Here is a 19,072-nt window from a genome sequence, read left to right on the forward strand (position 1 = left end):
ATCTTCACCAATAATGAATTAATGTCCAGTTTATCTACATCCCCTCCAACATTCATCATTATCTTTTCCTGTCATCTTCAGCTCATCATTTCCTACACCACAACAATATTCTAACCTAAATATATTCTATCAATCAGAAAGATAGCAAAACTCCCCCCCACCCCAATTTTTCTTCATTCCTTTTATCTTTGGGTGCATAGGTTTTATTTATGCAAGAACATTTTAATTTAAAATAATTGAAATTATCAATTTTATACTTCAGCAACACTTGCATTATAATATAATTTAAGATGTGATACTGTTGAATGTTTCCTTAGGATCTTTTTCCTTTGGTTTCTTTGAAGTTCCTATTTTTTTCTCAGTAAGATAATTTTTAAGTAATTAAATTGGGGTGGCATTGAATAAATAAATTAGATAAAAATTGTTATTTAAAAATTATGTTGGCTTTACCTATCCATGAGTGATAATTATTACTTCAATAATTTTGTTCTGATTTTATTTGTATGAAAAGTATTTTATGTTTATGTTCTATTTAGTTCCTAAATCAGTTTTGGCAAGTATACTTTCAGGTATTTCATACTATTTAGTTATTTTAAATACCCTAAAACAATATTGAATAATATTGCTGACACATAGATATTCCTTGACTAAATCAATTTTTGCTTCAACTTTGTCCAAGATCATAATTATTTTATGACTTTTTATATAATAAATTCTACTTCAGCCCTTTACTCCACATGTTTGTGTGTATCTTTCATTTTTATAGCATTTCCTGAAAGCAGTATTTTGTTGAATTTAAATTTTTAATCTACTATTAGTTTCTGTTTTGTGGGTAAATTCATTCCATTCACATTCTAAGCTATAATTATGTGTTGTTTATTTTCTTCCTTTATATTTTTCCTCATTATTCTTCTCACCTTATTCCTAGTCCTTCTTAATCCTCTCTTCTACCTTGCCCTTCTATTCCTTAATTTACCCACCTCTCCAGGAGTCCCTCCATTATTCTCTCCCCACCACCATATCCCCTTGTCCTCTTTATGAATTTAGAAGACTTTTATGTATGTTATTCTTTCTTTAATCCATTATTGATGAGAGTAAAGTTCTAGTACTACTTGTTCTCTCCCCCAATAGCTTTTTTGTATCAATTTTTATGTCTCAATTGTATGAGATAATTATTTCTTTTTATTTCTCCCTAAATAGTTTATTTAAAATCACCCCATCATACAGAGCTCAGTCCAAGTCTTTCTAATTACCCAGATAATTATTGCAGTCATAAAAGAACTAATAATATTTTCACATATGAGAAGTAAACAATTTGACCTTATCGAGTCCTTTATAATTGCTTTATAATATGATCTGATAGTTCTCCTGGATGTTAAATGTAAAATTTCCCCTTAAGTTTGCTTTTTTTCAGCCACAGATACTTGAGAGTGTTTCACTTTATTAAATGTCCCTTTTTCATTCAGAATTATACTTAACTTTGCTGGGTAAGTTACCGTAGCTTCAGCTTTTTTGCTCTACGAAATATAGTATTCTATAGTCCTTCAACAAATAGCTGCTGGGTTGTTCCTTTTTATAGCTCCATGATTTTTAAGTTGCTTTTTTATTGTTGCTTTTGATATTTTCTCTTTACCCTGAGAGCTTTGAAACATGTCTATGATATTCCTGTAAGTTTTCCTCCTGGGACACCTTTCAGGTGGTAATTGGTGGATTTTTTTCTATGTCTGCATTGCCTCCTTGTTTTAGAATTTCGGGACAATTTTCCTTGGTAACTTCATGTAATATTGTGTCAAGATCCTTTATTTTAATCATAATTTTCAAGTAGTCCGATTATTTTTATGTAATTTCTCCTTGTTCTGTTCTTCAGATCAGTTGGTTTTTTTCTGATGAGATCTTAAAGTATCTTCTATTTTCATCCTTTTATTTCTTGAGAAATTTATTATTTCTTGCCATCTTAGAATATCATTAGCTTCCCATTGCCTAATTCTAGTTTTCAAGGAATTATTTTCTTCCTTAAGTTTTTGATTTTGTTTCAAGTTGATTGACTTTTCATAATTTTCTTGGGTTGCCCTTATTTTCTAATTTTTCTTTGATCTCTTTGATTTTTAAAGTCCTTTTTAAGTTCTTTCAAGAACTCTTTTTGTGCTTGATCATTTGACATTTCTTATTAAAAAAAATTTTTAGCTCCATTATCTTCTTCCGAATATGAACCCAAATGATTTTTATTCCCAGGTAAGTGTCTATGATTGGGTTCTTTATCCGTTACTTATTCATTTAAAAAATTATTTTGATTTTTTTCTAACACTTATTAGTGTAATCAAATTCTAGTTCCCAAGGTATGGGGGATGATATCCCCAAGACTCATATTCTTCTTTTGCTATTTTCTGAGATCGTATCCAGCAATCAACCTTAGACTCTCCTCTCCTCTCCTTGCATCCCATGTGCTAGTTTCTTCTCTATAGGCAAGTTGGGAATTTGTCTGGTTAGCACAGCTGTCTTTAGGATCTCCTAGCAGTGGAAGGTCCTTCAATCTTCTACTCGGCAATCAAACCTCAACACTGTTCTTAAGATGAAAGATTTCTAAAGCTGAGGCTGCCTTGAAATCTCAGCTGCCCCCAGGGCTTGTTGTTTGTTGATTCTAAGGAGTATGCCTGGAGGTGTTTGCAATTCACTCAGGTTGAGCCTCCATCCCTGAAGGTCAAGTCTTTCCTGGAGTCTTTTCAAGTTGATTTAGGACAACTGTTTTACCCTAATATCTGTTTATTTCTACTGCTCTGTATTCCCTCTGAGGTCATGTTCTGACTTTCTATTTTTTCTTGTGGAGGAAATTTGGAATTTTCTGACATATTCTGCCATCTTCTTAGAATCCTCTCCTAATAATAACAATTTAAAAACCATTATTTACTCATTTATTTTTAGTATTTTTAAAAAAGAAATTTGAGTTCCCAATTTTTGCCATTACTCTAGCCTCTCCTATGTTTACCGAGAAGACAAGCAATACAATATCAATTATACATGTGAAATCATATAAAACATATTTCCATATTTACAAAACGCAAGAAAAATAAAGTGAGAAAATTATACTTCAGTTAGCACTCAGAATTTATCAGCTCTGCTCTCTGGAGATGTATAGCATTTTTCACTCTGAGTCTTTGGAATTGTCTTAGATCATTGTATTGCTTAGAATAACTAGGTCTTCACAATTGATCATCAATACAATATTGCTGTTAACTGGGTATAGTTATCTCCCGGTTTTGTTCACTTCACTCTGCATCCATGCATTTGGGTTTTTCCAGGTTTTTCTGAAACCTCATCATTTCCTAAAGCATGCACACACAACACCTACACACCCACACACATTCTCTAACTATTTCATCACAATCATTTAATATAGAGGATGGACAGTTCCTATTCCCAAACTGATGGGCATCCCCTCAATCTTCAAAGCTTTAAAAGAGCTTCTATAAATTCTTTTTGTATATAGGAGTCCTTTTCCATTTTCTTTGATCTCTTTATGATACAGACCTAGTAGTAGTATTGTTGGGTCAGATGGTATGCAGAGTTTTATGACCCTTTGGGCAAAGTTCCAAATTGTTCTCCGGAATGATTGGATTAGTTCAAAATTCCACCAATAGTTCATACCTATTTTTCCACTTCCCTTCCCAGAATTTGTCATTTCTAATAGGTTTGAGGTGGTCCCATAGAGTTGTTTTAATTTACATTTCTCTAATCAATAGTGATTTAGAGCATTTTTTACAAAACTGTGGTTTTGATTTCTTTTTTTGAAAACTACCTATTCATATCCCTTGATCACTTATCAACCTTATTTTGTTTCTTAGAAATTTGTATTCCCTACATATTTGAGAAAGGCCTTTATCAAAGAAACTTAAGAAGATTTTTGATATTTATTCATTGTTGATGGTACCTTTTTTTAAAAAAAATATAGTTTCCCTGATTATCTCTTGTTAGATCTATTTTTGCTTTTTCATTGTTTGAGATTATGGTTGCTAACTCTGTTTTTTTTTCACTTCAGCTCAAGCAGAATTGATTCTGCTCAAGAACTAATTTTAACTCTGTGTGTGTGTGTGTGTGTGTGTGTGTGTGTGTTTACATTCCAAATGTCCAACTATATCTCATGTAATCGTCATACTGTTGGATTCTGGGTTCTAATCCATTCTGCTATCCATTTCCATTTTATGGGTGAGTTCATCTCATTCACTGTTATGATTACTGTGTATTTTCCTCATACTTTTCTTTATCCTTTTCTCTCTCTTTTTATCCTGTCCCTCTTCAAAAGTCTATTTTTCTTCTGGTATTGTCAGTTTCCCCCTTCATTATAAAAGTTCTTCCTATATCCCTTTTATGTGAGAAGATTTCCTTCATTCTACCCCTCTTTTTTTACACCTTGATTTTTTGAGGTCACCAACATCATTAACTTATACCCATGCTCTCTTTCCTTATAGACTCCTTTCAACTAATCTAATAATGCTTAAGTTCTTAGGAGTTAATATATGTTAGCTTCTCGTATGGGAATATAAATAGCTTAACTTTATTGAGTGCTTTATGATTTCTCTCTCATGTTTATCTTTTTATGCTCCTCTTAAATCTCCTGTTTTCAAATTTTCTAGTCTTTTCATTAGGAATTTGTCAGGTATACTTGGAAATCCTCTATTTAATTAAATGTTCACTCTCTCCCCTCCTCTTCCCCCTTCTCTCCTGCACTATTTCCTGGATCTTTTAGTTTTGCTGAGTAGGTTATTCTTTGTTGTGATACTAACTCCTTTTAACTTCTTTGCCTTTCACAATATCATATCCCAAGCCTTACACTCCTATAATCTGGAAGCTTCTAAACCTTGTGTAATACTATGGGTCCACAATTTTTGAATTGTTTTGTTTTGTTTTTTTGAGTCCTTTGCATATTTTCTTGTTGTGTCCTGCTTTCCAGAGCCCCCAAGTTGGGGTGACAAAACCTACTGTGCTTTCTAGAGCTCCACGATGGGGGTGATTAAAACATACTGTCCAAGTGGAGAAGTGATGAGGTGAGACTCTCAAGGATGGTGGAAATATGGAGTCCATTTATTCCAAGTTTTTTTTATCCCATATACCTTTATGTCCTTATATAACCAAAACAACACTGAGCATGTGCTAAGTATATACTGTGTACATGGAACCACATAAACAATTTGCTATTGTATGTAGTTTGCCACCTGGTATTATTCTTCCACCTGGTATCACTTTGCTTTAATCATAACACAAGTTGTCACTACCCCTTGACTTCTCAAGAAAGCCGAGAGCCCTTAGGGGAGATGGGGAGCCAAACCACACACTGTCAGCAGGTTCCCTCTGGGCTGAAGGGTCTTATACCTCACCCAGAGTTCCCCTGCTGTCTGTGACCCTCTACATTTTCTCCTTGCTCTGGGAGTTCTGAAATTTGGTTGAAATAATCCTGGGTGTTTTCATTTTAGGTTCTTTATCAGAAAATGATTTGTGGATTCTTTCAATTTCTGTTTTACCCTCTGGATCTAAGGTATTGGAACAGTTTTCCTTGATAATTTCTTAAATTATGACTAGGTGTTTTTTTTAAATAATGTTTTTTTTTTAATTTTAAAAATACATGCAAAGGAAGTTTTCAACATTTATCTTTGAAAAAACTTCAAATGTTTTTTCCCTCTCCCTAACAACACTCCCCTAAATAGCAAGTAATCCAATATAGGTTAAACATGTGCAATTAAAAAAAAAAACATATCTCCACATTTATGCTACACAAGAAAAATCAGATCAAAAAGAAAAAAAATTGAGAAAGAAAAATTAAGCAAGCAAACAACAACAATAGTATTTCCACCTATGTTGTAATCTACACTCAGTCCCCATAGTCCTCTCTCTGGATGCAGATGCCTCTCTCCATCACTAGTTTATAAGAATTGGTCTGAATCACCTCATTGTTGAAAAAAGCCATGTCTATTACAGTTGATCATTGTATGATCTTCTTGGTGCTATGTACAATGTTTTCCTGGTTCTGCTTACTTCACTCAGCATCAGTTCATGAAAATTTCTCCAGCCCTCTCTGAAATCATTCTGCTGGTCATTTCTTATAGAACAATAATATTCCATAATATTCACATACCACAGTTTATTCAGCCATTCCCCAACTGATGGGAATCCACATAGTTTCCAGCTTCTGGCCACTACAAAAAGGGCTGCCACAAACATTTTTTGCAAACGTAAGTCCTTTCCCCTTGTTAAGAATCTCTTTGGGATATAAGCCCACTAGTAGCACTGCTGGATCAAAGGGTTTGCATAGTTTGATAACTCTTTGAGCATAGTTCCAAATTGCTCTCCAGAATGGTTGGATCAGTTCACAACTTCACCAACAAAGTATTGTCCCAGTGTTCCCACTTCTTCTATTCTAAGGATATTTTTAGATCTAAACGCTATGATGATCCTTAGGGATTATACGTAAGGAGTCTGTAATTCCATAATTTATATACTAAAAACAGGGAATCTCCTTTCTTAGGAGATGTGTGCCAGAAAAGGGCATGGTGTACCTAAGCAGGGTCTTAGAAATGATAGAATATTGCAGCTGAAGAAATCTCAGAGATCTAGTCCAGTGGTTTTCAGAGGGTAATTTGTGAATGGGGAGATCTTGGAGACCATTTTGGGAGGTCTATGAGGTCAAAACTATTTTTGTAACAATAATAATGTCATTTATCTTTTAAAATACTCTAACTATGTATTTAGGTGAGACCTGATTTTCTCCAAATATTTCAATCAAAATATCACAACTGCTTGAATGTAGAAATAGTAGAATTCAGCTGTCTTTTATTAAGCTAGATATTAAAAGATTTTCAAAAATACAAAATGATATATTGCATTAAATACAGTTCACAAATTTACAAATTTGTATAAAAGAGTGGAGAAAGTGTGGCCAACTTAATTAAAGCCAAAGTAAGAAAGTCTTTACTCTATTTCTTTTGTAGATGACATCAATCTGATCCTTCAAGGAAGCTGGCTCAGAGACATGATCATGTGATTATGATTGCTTGACAAAGGGGTGTAGCCTTTATGTGAATTGTTATTCTTCATAAATTTTATCATCTGGGAAATACATCTATCTATCTCAACTGGATCTCTTTCCAAGGAGAGCAAGAAACGAGAGGAAAACTAGAGAAGCAAATGTCCTGAGGATTGAGAGAAACTCGAAGTATAAAGAATTGAGCTTGTCCTCAAAACAGGTGTGTGACCATCTATGTGACTTGTTCTTTTGATAAAAGTGGGAAGACTTGAGGTCAAGATTTTACAGGGATGGAGGGGGGAAAAGGAAGGCTGAGAGCAATCAACAAAGACTTTGTATGATGGTAATGATGATGGTGGTAGTGATGATGTAAACTCAAGATGGTGGTTCAGGTAACTCCCTGAGAACTTAACCAGTTGGCCAATCAGACCAACCTTAGAAAACATCTGAGTTTTCTGTGCTTTCAGTTTCACACATTCATAGGATAGCCTTGATAGGTTTAATTTTCTAATACTTTTCTCTTTCTAGTCTGGCAAGGGTGCTTGATTTTTAGATACAGAAAATACAATGTGGAACTAATCAAATGTTTTCCACAAGATCAAGATTGTTACCTTAATCCTGAAGGAATTTTCCTTGTGGTGAGTGGGTATAAAAGCCTAACATTTACGTGTGGAAGGGGAATTTCGATGTTATCCAGACCAGTCCCTTCATTTTACAGAAGAGGAAACTGAACCCAAGAAAAGGGGAGTTGACTTGTTTAAAATCACAAAAGTAGCAGAGGTAGCAAGATTCTGAATTTTTGGTATTCTTCTGGATGACCTGGTTAATAGAGTAGCACAGTCAGGGTTGCCAATTCCCCAGAAAATGCCTATTGAAAATAATAGCTCACTGTTATTATTGACTGCTTGGCTGACTGCTAGCTTTGTCTTGTGCTCTCTTAAGCCATTGTCCTCTACAATTTACAAAAGGCTTTATTCATGTGAGAAGGTAGTATAAATATTTTTTTATTTTATTTATGAGGAAAATAGAATCTCAGTGAGATTGTCCAAGGTCATATAGTTAGTACATGCCAGAATCAAAATTCAAACCCAGGTCTTATTACTCTAAGTCCATTATGATTTCTATAACATAATGCCTTACAACTTGGGTTTTTGCCTAAGATTATAGGCCACTTTTCGCCCCCCCCCCCATATCTTCTATACACATACCTCCCTCACTCAGTGAGATATTAAATACAATGCAGTGCCAATTCTGAGGCAGTGACTAGCCATACAAGTCATCGCGCCCAGCTCATTGCTTGTATAGTTGTATATCACTTTTCTATTATTGTCAGAATTTTAGCTGTATTGGAGAGTAGGGAGAGTGCTTTGGGACTTCCCATAGGACCTCAATTTATGCCTTGGTCATATTGAATGCCCTATAAATATTTGTTAATTGACTTCCATTACATGAAGGCACACTAGTTCCATTAGTTTAGGCTCCATAGTTTTTGATCATTTATGCATTATCAGAATAAGAATCACAGGATCTTAGGATTTATCTTTGAAAGGGATGTTAGAGTCCTCACGCCCTCATTTTACAATTAGAAAATTGAGGTCCAAGATCAGTGAATATTTCTCAAATATTTGATAAGGGTGAGGCTGCCTGAATTTGTTATGATGTCACTCACAACGGCAAATCTGGCAAGGTTTTAGACTAGTGCAAGGTGCAGTAGTGCCGCCTATTTATCACAGAATTGCAGAAATGAATTGGATCTTAAAGGTGACATAGGCAAAGAATGCAGTTACAAAAAAGCTCAAAGGATGCCTCATCTACAGTCTTCAGATTGCTAGCCCAGGATTCTTTTTCCCATTGCTACTCTACTTCCTAGACCAGGGGTCCCTAAGTACTTCTGTCCCAACTGAAAACTGGAGGAAGACTAATGTCCACCTCTAATCATTGTGCTCTCCTGGGTGGCAGAACCAGCAAAACATGTGAGTGCTATGAAAATCTATTTAAAGCTCCCTCTGGATGATCTCTCTTAATTTGCCTCTGACTATTTGACATTATGATAAATATGATTGAGTATGATGATGAAATAAAAACTATCTTTCAACACCATGAGATCAGAGGAAACTATTGCCAGACTTCTCCAATAATGGATAAGTTTTCCCAGGAGAGAGAACCCCTTTCTCTCTTTTATAACCTTTAACTTTTCAGTGAATGACAATTAATTCATATGTCCTCTGTATTTCTTTTTTTTTCCCCTGGGGGATAGCAGTGGTAAGGAGTAGGTTTATTTAGGATTAAGTCATAAGACAAATTAATGGAAGAGTAACAAGGCAGACTGTTTCTAGTTGTCTCTGGGCATTAATTATGTTATGTTACTGTTTTGAGTAAATGAATAACGGTCTAGAAATATTTAGTATTTAGAGAATACTAAAACATTGTATCACCCACTGGTTAGCAATGGAGGAGACGGTTCTTATATAAGAATAGTAAAATAGAGGAAGTTTTCTGGTCTCCAGTCTTATCAAACATCTCCAGTCAATTCAATAATTTAAACATTTAAAAATAGTTCTAGAGGAGGCAGAGCCAAAATGGTGGAGTAAAGGCAGGAACTTGGCCAATCTCTCCCCCAAACTGCTCCAAATTCCTTTAAATAATGACTCTAAACAAATTTTAGAGCATCAGAACACCCCAAAGGTAGAGTAGAACATTTTTCAGCTGAAGGCAACTTAGAAGTTCAGCATAAAAGGTCTGTGACTCTTAGGGCTGGACACATGGCACAGCCTGACTCCAACTCCTGTTCAGCCCAGGCCTGACCTCTAAATCAGCAGGACTACTGGTGACTTCCAGACCTCTCAGCCCAGAAACACAAAAGAAGACCTAGAAAGTCAGCAAAAAAGGTCTTTGGAACTAGAGCCCTATATGCAATCCCAGCATAGGCCTAGACCCAGACCCAGCCCAGATCCTAGCATCAGCAAAGTGGGACCTTTGAATCAGCAGTAGTGCTGGAGGCTGCTGGACCTCTTAGCCCAGGGACATCAGGGAGAACTCAGTGGAGAGGGTCTTGATTTATGGCAATGGGGTGAGGATCTGGTGTGCAGTCCCAGCACATCCCTGGCCAGTGGAATCCAAGCCCCATCCAGCACAATAGATCTTACAGCTACAATGGAGCTGGGACATATCTAACAACTCCAAGCCAGAAAAGAGTGCTTGTGGTCAGTTTCCTAGAAGGATTTCTGAAAACAGCTGCACAAAACCCAGAAGCTTGGGTCAGTGCACCCTCTACCCTGGAAACAGAGCCCTACTTTAACAAAGAATTAAAAGCCGAATAATAAGCTAGGAAAATGAGCAGAAACAAAAAAGTTTCTGACTTTGAAAGTTGTCATAGTGACAAGGTGGATCAAAACATACACTCAGAAAATGATAACAAAGTTGAAACTCCTATATCCAAAGCCTCTGAGAAAAATAAGAATTGGGCTCAGGCCATGGAAGAGCTCAAAAGGGGCTTTGAAAATCAAGAAACCGAGATAGAGGAAAAATTAGGGAAAGACTTGAGGAAATACAAAAAAACTAAAGAGGAGAAGAATGCTTTAAAAAACAAAATTGGCCATTTGGGAAAGGAGACAAAGCTCACTCAGGAAAATAGTTCCTTAAAAAGTAGAATTGGGCAAATGGAACCTAATGACTTTATAAGAAATCAAGATATAATAAAGCAAAATTTAAAAAATGAAAAAATAGAAAAAAATGTGAACTATCTCTTTGGAAAAACACCTGGAAAATAGATCTAGGAGAGTTAATTTTAAAATTATTGGTTTCCCTGAAAGCCATGATCAAAAAAAGATTCTGGATATCATCTTTCAAGAAATCAAGAAAAACAAACTGTCCTGATATTTTAGAACCAGAGGGTAAACTAGACAAAAAAATCCACTGATCACTTCCTGAAAGAGATCCCCAAATAAAAACTCCCAGTAACATCATATCAAATTCCACAACTCTCTGTAAAGGAGAAAATATTACAAGCGTGCAAAAAGAAACAATGTTAAGTATAGTGGAACCACGATCAGGATAATATAAGATTTAGCAGCCTCTACATTAAAGGACTGGAGGGCTTGGAAGATGATATTTCAGAGAGCAGTGGAGCTAGAATTGCAAACAAGAATCACCTATCCAGCAAAACTGAATATAATCCTTCAGAGGAAAAGGTGGTCATTTGATGAAACAGAGGATTTTCAAGTATTTGTGATGAAAAGACTAGAGCTGAATGGAAAATAGGATTTTCAAATACAGGATTCTGGAGAAGCCTAAGGAGGTAATCAAGAAAGTGATATCAGAAGAGACTTAATAAGGTTTGTCTGTTTATATTCCTACATGGGAGGATGATACTTGTAGCTCTTTAGAACATTCTCATTATTATGGCAGTTAGAAAGAATATATATAGACAGAGGGCATGGGTGTGAGTTGAATATGAAGGGATATTAGGAGAGGGAACAGTCAGTAGCAAAATATTTTTGAGGAGGGACAGGTGAAAGGAGAGAGAGAATAAATGGGATGAAATACAATTAGCAATTTAATTGTAAATTTTTTTTTTGAAGCACATTTCTCTGCTGGAATATTATTGTTCTCTGGAAAATGATAAGCAGCACTTTCTCAGGAAAAAAATACTGGAAAGTCCTCCATGAACAAAGTGAAATATACTATGCAAAGTAATAGCAATGTTCTGGGATGACCAACTATAAATGACTTTGTTATTCTCAGTAGTACAATTATCCATACCTACTCTGAAGGACTTATGATAAAAATCCTATCCATATCCAGAGAAGGAACTGGTCGAGTCTGTATATAGATTGAAGCATTCTCTATTATTCTCGCTATTTCTCTCTTTATTTTTAACTTAATTTTTCTTGAAGGTCTTTATTTTCATTAGGGTGGGAGATCTATGCTCTCGTTCACAACTTGAATTTTATGGAAATGTTTTGCGTAACTTCACATGTAGTTTCTTAATTGTGAATGGGGATAAGCAAGTAAACCTAGAACTCAAAAATCTTGAAAACAAATGTAAAAAAAACCTGTATTGAATGTAACTGGGGAAAATCTAAAATAAATAAAATTAATTTAAATAGAGTTCTATTATTTCCTTTTGTTTTTATACTGTACTTGAAGGACCAATTCATCATTGTGCCAACAGTGTATAGGCCCCAAGAGATGTTGTGCTTGAGTTAGAAATGACTCATTTGTCACCAAATCTAGTGATTTTTAAACTCTACCCTTTAACTATCTTTCTTCAATTGAATTTTGGTTAAAACAACACAAAAGTGGGGCAGCTAGATGGTGCAGTGGATAGAGCACCAGCCCTGAAGTCAGGAAGACCTGAGTTTATATCTGACCACACACACTTAATACTTCTTAGCTGTGTGACCTTGGGCAAGTCACTTAACCCCAATTGTCTCAGCAAAAACAAACACAAAAACATCAAAAAATTATACATGGGCAATAATTACAGTGATTGTGTCTGATGTTTCCCATCTTTCACATTCATAGTCTCCACCTTAATAATGAGAGGAAGAAAGTATTTTTTCCCCTTTTAGTTATAATTGTTTAATATAATTTATGATAATTCAATGGCTTTTAATATTTTTATTATCTTCATTACTATAGTCATTGTACATATATTCTTGCTTTTGTTTTCTCTCCATCACTTTATGTGAGTCTTCTTATATTTTTCTGAATTCCTTGCATTTATTTGTTTGTTCATCTGTTTATTAATTAATTTATTTATTTTAAAATACAGCAGGATGTTAGGGTGGAACAGTGCTAGAATTCAAGCTAGAAATGCTTGATTTCCAACCTGATTCAGATGGTTACTGGTATGACCTTAGCTAACTCACTTAACCTCTGTCTGCCTCACTTGCCTCATCTGTAAAAGGTTGTGTTATTTGCATTAGCAAAAAACTGAAAATAAAGGGAATGAATGAACAAATTGTGGTATGTAAATGAAATAGAATATTAATGTGTTGTCATAATAATAACTACTACTTATTGCTTTAAGATTTGCAAAGCTATTTACATATATTATCTCATTTGATCTTATTATGAGAAAGATTGTGCTAGGTTGTGGGATTACAAAGACAGAAAACAAAATATATAATAATCATCCTGAAGAAACTAAAGGAGAGAATGGTTGATGATGTAGAAGGAATATGTGGTATAGAAAAAGAAGCTGAGAGAGTTCCTGAGAGATTAATATATCAACAAACTGTTAAAATGCTCACTGTGTTCAATAAAATGCTCTAAGATTCTTCCAAAGGACACATAATGCTATCTACATCCAGAGAAAGAACTATAGAGTCTTGCCACAGATGGAAGCATACTATTTTCACTTTTTTGTTGTTTTCTTCTCATGGTTTTCCCTTTTTTATGATTCTTCTTTTACAACATGATTAATGTAGAGAATATTTAATGTGATTGTACTTCTATAGTCTATATCAGATTGCTTGCCAACTTGGGGTGGGGGGAGGAGACACAGAGAGGGAGAAAATTATGGAAATAAAAATCTTATAGAAGTAAATGTTGAAAACGAACTCCCTCCTTTTTAAAACATAAAACCTAAAGACTGGAATCTTTAGGTTTATCAAACACTAAATTACTATAATCATTGACTTTTGTGTCTTATGAACCTAACCCATTTTACTGATCAATTACTCTATTTCTTAGCCAGTGCCAAATCGTTTTGATGACCCATTGCTTTACAATATAGTATTAGGACTGGTATAGCTAGGCCAGTTTAGTTTGCATCTTTTTCATTAATTCCCTTGAAATTCTTGATCTTTTGAAAAAAATATTTAAAGAATGGTTTTAAAAAAGATAATTAGGGAGGAAAATGAGACCATAATAGGGATATTAGACTAGAACAGGCAGAAAAGGTTCTGGAGAGTGTGGTGGGGAATAAAGAATGGATTTAAGATTAAAGGAAAGAGATAATAGCTCATAGGAACATAGTTAATTGGCTAGTAGATTCACAGCAGCAATGTATGTTAAAGGCTAAACAAGGCCAATCTCTTCATTTTTATAGATAAGGAAATTGAGACAGATGTGAGGTAACTGGCAATGTCATAGAGCTTGCAAGTGATAGGCTGGAAATAGAACTAAAGGTTTCTTATTTCAAATCCAATTTCCTATCTACTACATCAGACTTCCTCTAAAAGATGAAAGATGGAAGGACCTGGGAGCAATTATGATCAAAGAATAAAATATCTGAATTCATGAAATCATTGATTTTGAGCTAGAAGGGACTTTTGATGCCATTGTGTACCACCCATTCATTTAATATAAGTGTTTTAATTTTCTTTGTATTCTCAGACTTGAACAGTATCTGGCACATAATAGTATTGGTTGACTGATAAGGGAACTTAAGTCCCATAGAGGTTCAGTGATATTCTAAAATCATACAGGTAGTAGGAGTCAAGCTATGGTTTAAAGAGATGGAGGTAGCTGAGCTAGAGTGAATATGTAAGTTATAGGTATTGATGTTGATGGATTGAGATGTTCGAACATTATGCATATTGAAATTTCCAAATGTCAAGACAAAAACTAGGGTATAAACTGGTAAGTGCATGATTTCAATATATAAATGTAATGGTGGAAGTTCCTTCCAACTCTAAAATTCTATGATTAAAATAAATTTGAGGAATTCAGACAAATGTGAGAAGTTTTCTGTGAATTGGTATAGTGGGGAGAAAAAGTAGAACTATGAGAACAATACACAAAATGACTACAATAAAATAAATTCAAATAGCACTAAAAAGTAACTCTCGGGGGAGAATAGACTTGTGATACATTTTGAAATTCAATCTTCATTATCAATTTTTATCCATCACTTTCTTAAAGGCGGACAATCAATAAAAATAGAAAATCAAGCTATGATTTGTTGCATTTGGCATTTTCTGAGGGTAAGTGCTCACACTGAAAATTTAACAGTTTGAGTTGGCTCTACAATATTTCTAGGTATAGAGGCAAAATATAAACCTGGACTGAACTCTCAGAGAATGGAGGGCAAGTTATCTGGAATTTGGTAAATTAGGATGTAATAATGATCTAGACTCAGGTATAGATACTGTTCTGTACCTTCATGATTTCTAACCCTTCCAACTGTCAAAGTTTGCTTTTAGGAAAATAGTTCCTCGCAGTTTATTTATTACAAGGGTATGTTGGACTACATACTCTCTAACTTTTCCTTGTAAATAATAAATGACAAGGTGTATCATATAGGAGACAATACTTTAGGTTTGGAGTCTAAGATATGAATTCAAGTGCCAATTCCTGTGTAATCTATGTAAGTGACAACCTCACAATCTAATATTTTTCATTTGTAGAATGAAAAATGAGAATAGTAACTCTTCTATTACTCTTCTTCTACTTCATGGATTTCTTGTGAAAAATAAAGTGTTTTGTAAACCCTATAGAATTCTTTCAATGTGTATGCCTAAAACTTACTTAAATGTCCAAAACTCATTATTTTTCTTTTCTTTTCTTTTCTTTTCTTTTTTTTTTAATTTCAAGAGATTCATTGATGGCTTTTGTTCATTACCCAAATGATTTCCCAGAATATGGCCTCTGTCAGTAAAACTTCCCTTGTAACAAAGAAAAATATTTTCACAAAATTAAGCAAGTTGGACAGTATTTTATACCCATAATTCCCCACTCTTCTTTGACAAATGATATCAGTAGTCGTCAAAAGCTAAACTAGTAATTACATTTAAAATAAATTTAGCTACCTTTTAGTGCTATTTGAATTTACTTGATTGTAGCCATTTTGTTTATTGTTCTTAAGATTCTACCTTTTTCCCACTGTGCCAATTAATTCATAGCAAACTTCTCATGTTTCTCTGAATTCCTCATGTTTATTGTTAGTCATAGAATTTTAGAGTTAGAAGGCACCTCAGTGACCACATCAGTGCATTTATATATTAAAATTTGTTGTCATTCCCCAGTCAATGGGCATTTTCTTCCTGCCCCAAAGAGTTCACCTATGAATAGATATATTTAGAGCCTTTCTTTGGTCTTTGACCTTGGAATCATAGTTCAAGCAGTGGGATCCTAAAGTATGAACAGTTTGTGACTTTATAATATAATTTTGAATTCTCTTCTTTTTATAAAGAATTTCTTTGTTTCTTCTTTTGATTGTTCTTAACAAACATTGACAAATTTGAGTGTTTCTATAAACAAATACTAGGAAAGAATCATATGTGAAACCCTGCATCTCCATAATATAAAACTTGCCTTTCTTTGAAAAATTAGGGCAATTAAATGGAGTTTACATAGAAGACATGGATATGAGCCTGTTATGTTGTAATGATTTCCCCAAAAATGAAGGGTTGAGAAAGAGGAATGCACTGGGAGAAGAGAAAAGAGAGAGGTGTAATGGGGACTTTTTATTAATGAATGAATGAATGAATGAATTAATTTATTTATTTATTTACATAAAAGAGGTATCTAAGGAAAAAATTTTACAGTGGAAAGGAATAAATGGGAGAGATAGAAAGCACTGCTTTTACCTTACTCTTATTGGAATTGGTTCCAAGGAAAAATATATGTAAACTTCAATTGTATATAGAAATTTAATTTACCCAATAGGGAAATAGGAGAAGAAAGGAAGAGGAGAAAGGGGAAGAAGATGATAAAAGGGAAGACAAATTAAGGGCAACAGTGGTTAGAAGCAAAATAGATTTTTTTGAGGAGAAGATAAAAGATGAGAGAAAAAGCAACAGAAGAAAATGATGGAGGGAAATATTCACTTAGTCATTATAATTGTGAGTGGGAATGGGACGAACTCACCCATACAAAAGAAGCAGTATGGATTAGAAATCAGAATTCAATAATAAGTTGTTTAGAAGAGATATACTTGAAACAGAAAGATACACACAGAGTTAAAATAAAGGACTGGAGCAGAATCTAATATGCTTCAGTTGAACTTAAATAAGGCAGGGGTAACTTATTATTTCAGAGACAAAACAAAAGCAAAAACCAGACTTAATTAAAAGGGATAATCAGGGAGACTGCTTTGTGGTTGTTCTTTGTTCTGGAAGAGGACCAAAATGACATCAGCATGCTGGTGTCAAAGAACAGACTGTCCAGCTGTGGCCAATCAGCCATATATGTGGACTCATTTGAGCTGAAATGCTTTATTGCAGGTCACACACAAATAGCCTATATGAACATTTGGAGTGGAGATGTTTCTGAATTTGTGCATGGAACATTCCTTTTGAGCTATTGCAATTTTGCTTTCCTCCTAGAACAGAGTGCCTTTTTTGATGTAGACATACCATGCTGGATGGTCTTGTGCCAGTGTCTCCTGTGTCATGCAATCAATTCCAAAATTCTTCAAAGAGACTTTGAGAGTGCCCTTGTGTTGCTTCCTCTGGCTACCAGCTCATGAGCTTTTTCCTTTGTGTGAGTTCTCTGTAAAATAAAATTTAAGCAACACATGTTTGGCATTCAAATAACATGACCAACCCATCAGAATTATGCTCTCTGCAGTAGAGTTTGAATTCTTGGCAGCGTAGATCAAGAAAGGTCCTCAGTGTCTAATACCTCATCTTGCCAAGTGATCTTCAGAACCTTCCTAGGACAATTCAAATGGAAGTGATTCAGTCTCCTGGCATGGTGCTGGTATATTGTCCAGATTTCAGAGACTTTTAACAATGAGGTCAATACGATGGGTCACTGGTTTTCATTTATCAGCCTTGTTTCACTCAGGGCTGCTATTTGGATGTGATACCTGCAGAGTTCTCTCACAACAAAAGCTGTTCATCTTTCAGGTCTGCTAGATTTCTTATTGTTCATAAGCAGGCACATATTTCATGTGCACATAGAATCAATCTTTGCAGAGGATTTTGTAAATGTGTGTGTGTGTGTGTGTGTGTGTGTGTGTGTGTGTGTGTGTGTGTTTTGACTATAGGGTGAGATCCCCATCTGCCATCAGAAGCAGGCCAGGGTTGAGTGAGGCAGACACTTTTTAGGACACCTTTTGTAGCCCCTTTTCATACCAGAAGGTGAACAATATGGTCCTTGAAAGACAGCACATATACTCAGGAGATTACCAAATCCCACTGCTGCTTCCATTGAGATCCTTTGGCTTGGATTACATGTGCACAAGGTTCTGACTATAGCTCCTAATGCATCTATACATGCTGCTTCAACATCACTCCCCCTAACTACAGGACTTTGAAATAGATAGAATGGCAAAATCTTATGGATGATGTATTTTACTTCTCACATAAATTGGCTTTAAGTGGGGCTGAGTTATGTGAAGTCATTGATCTCATTCTGTTTTCCACAGTCATCAAAATCTAGTGGCAAGACAAAGCCAAGATGACTAGTGATGATTCAGGATGCAGAGGGTGACCTTGACTTTTCTGAGGTCTAACCAATCTCTGTGCACTTTATAAGGCCTGATTCAGCTACCTTCATGGCTGTTGGGACAAATTATCCTTATCTACCCGTTCTGCTAGAGGGATTTCTTCACATGTTAGATACTCCCCTAAGTCACTAATGGTTTTGAGATCTCTTAGTAACCCTCAACGTGGTTGCCATTTCGTGAAATTATTTACTGGGGTATGGCACGCTACAACCTCTTGAATCCACAGGTGAGATTTAATTGGATCTGATGGATACTGGAGGAAGAAAGTAGACCTCAAACAGGCTTGACAGTCATTACATCAGAGGTACTAGACTTCCCTGAACATATTCTTTATCTTAGTAGGGAAATCACATTTTGCTAAAAGGTACCTAACACATTTCTCTGATAAAAACCTCATTTCTCAAATATATACTGAGTATAGAATTGAGCTAAATGTATAAAAAATATATCATTTCCCAATTGGTAAATGGTCAAAGGATATAAACAAGCAGCTTTCAGAAGAAGAAATTAAAGCAATCTATAGTCAAACAAAAAAAGCTCCAAATCATTATTGATTAGACAAAGGCAAATTAAAACAGCTTGGAGGAACTATCTTATAACCATCAGAAATGATGAGGTTAGGAGGGAATGAGGGAAAAATAAATTGTTGATGAAAG

At 34.9% G+C, this 19,072-nt stretch overlaps 1 protein-coding gene across 5 annotated transcripts in view; it reads left to right on the forward strand.

Moving 5' to 3' along the window:
* Positions 1–19,072, forward strand: part of CRACR2A (calcium release activated channel regulator 2A) — a 235,872-nt gene that overhangs the window by 17,631 nt on the left and 199,169 nt on the right. For 4 of the 5 annotated variants that reach the window (XM_074269243.1, XM_074269242.1, XM_074269244.1 and 1 more), the window contains one exon: positions 6,978–7,232. The exons of the other annotated variant lie outside the window; for it this stretch is intronic. The gene's annotated coding sequence lies outside the window, so the exon portion shown is untranslated. The remainder of the gene's footprint in view (positions 1–6,977; positions 7,233–19,072) is intronic. 5 annotated transcript variants of the gene reach the window in all.

Source organism: Sminthopsis crassicaudata, chromosome 5 (genome assembly GCF_048593235.1).
Source record: "Sminthopsis crassicaudata isolate SCR6 chromosome 5, ASM4859323v1, whole genome shotgun sequence".
Taxonomy (NCBI): Eukaryota; Metazoa; Chordata; class Mammalia; order Dasyuromorphia; family Dasyuridae; genus Sminthopsis; species Sminthopsis crassicaudata.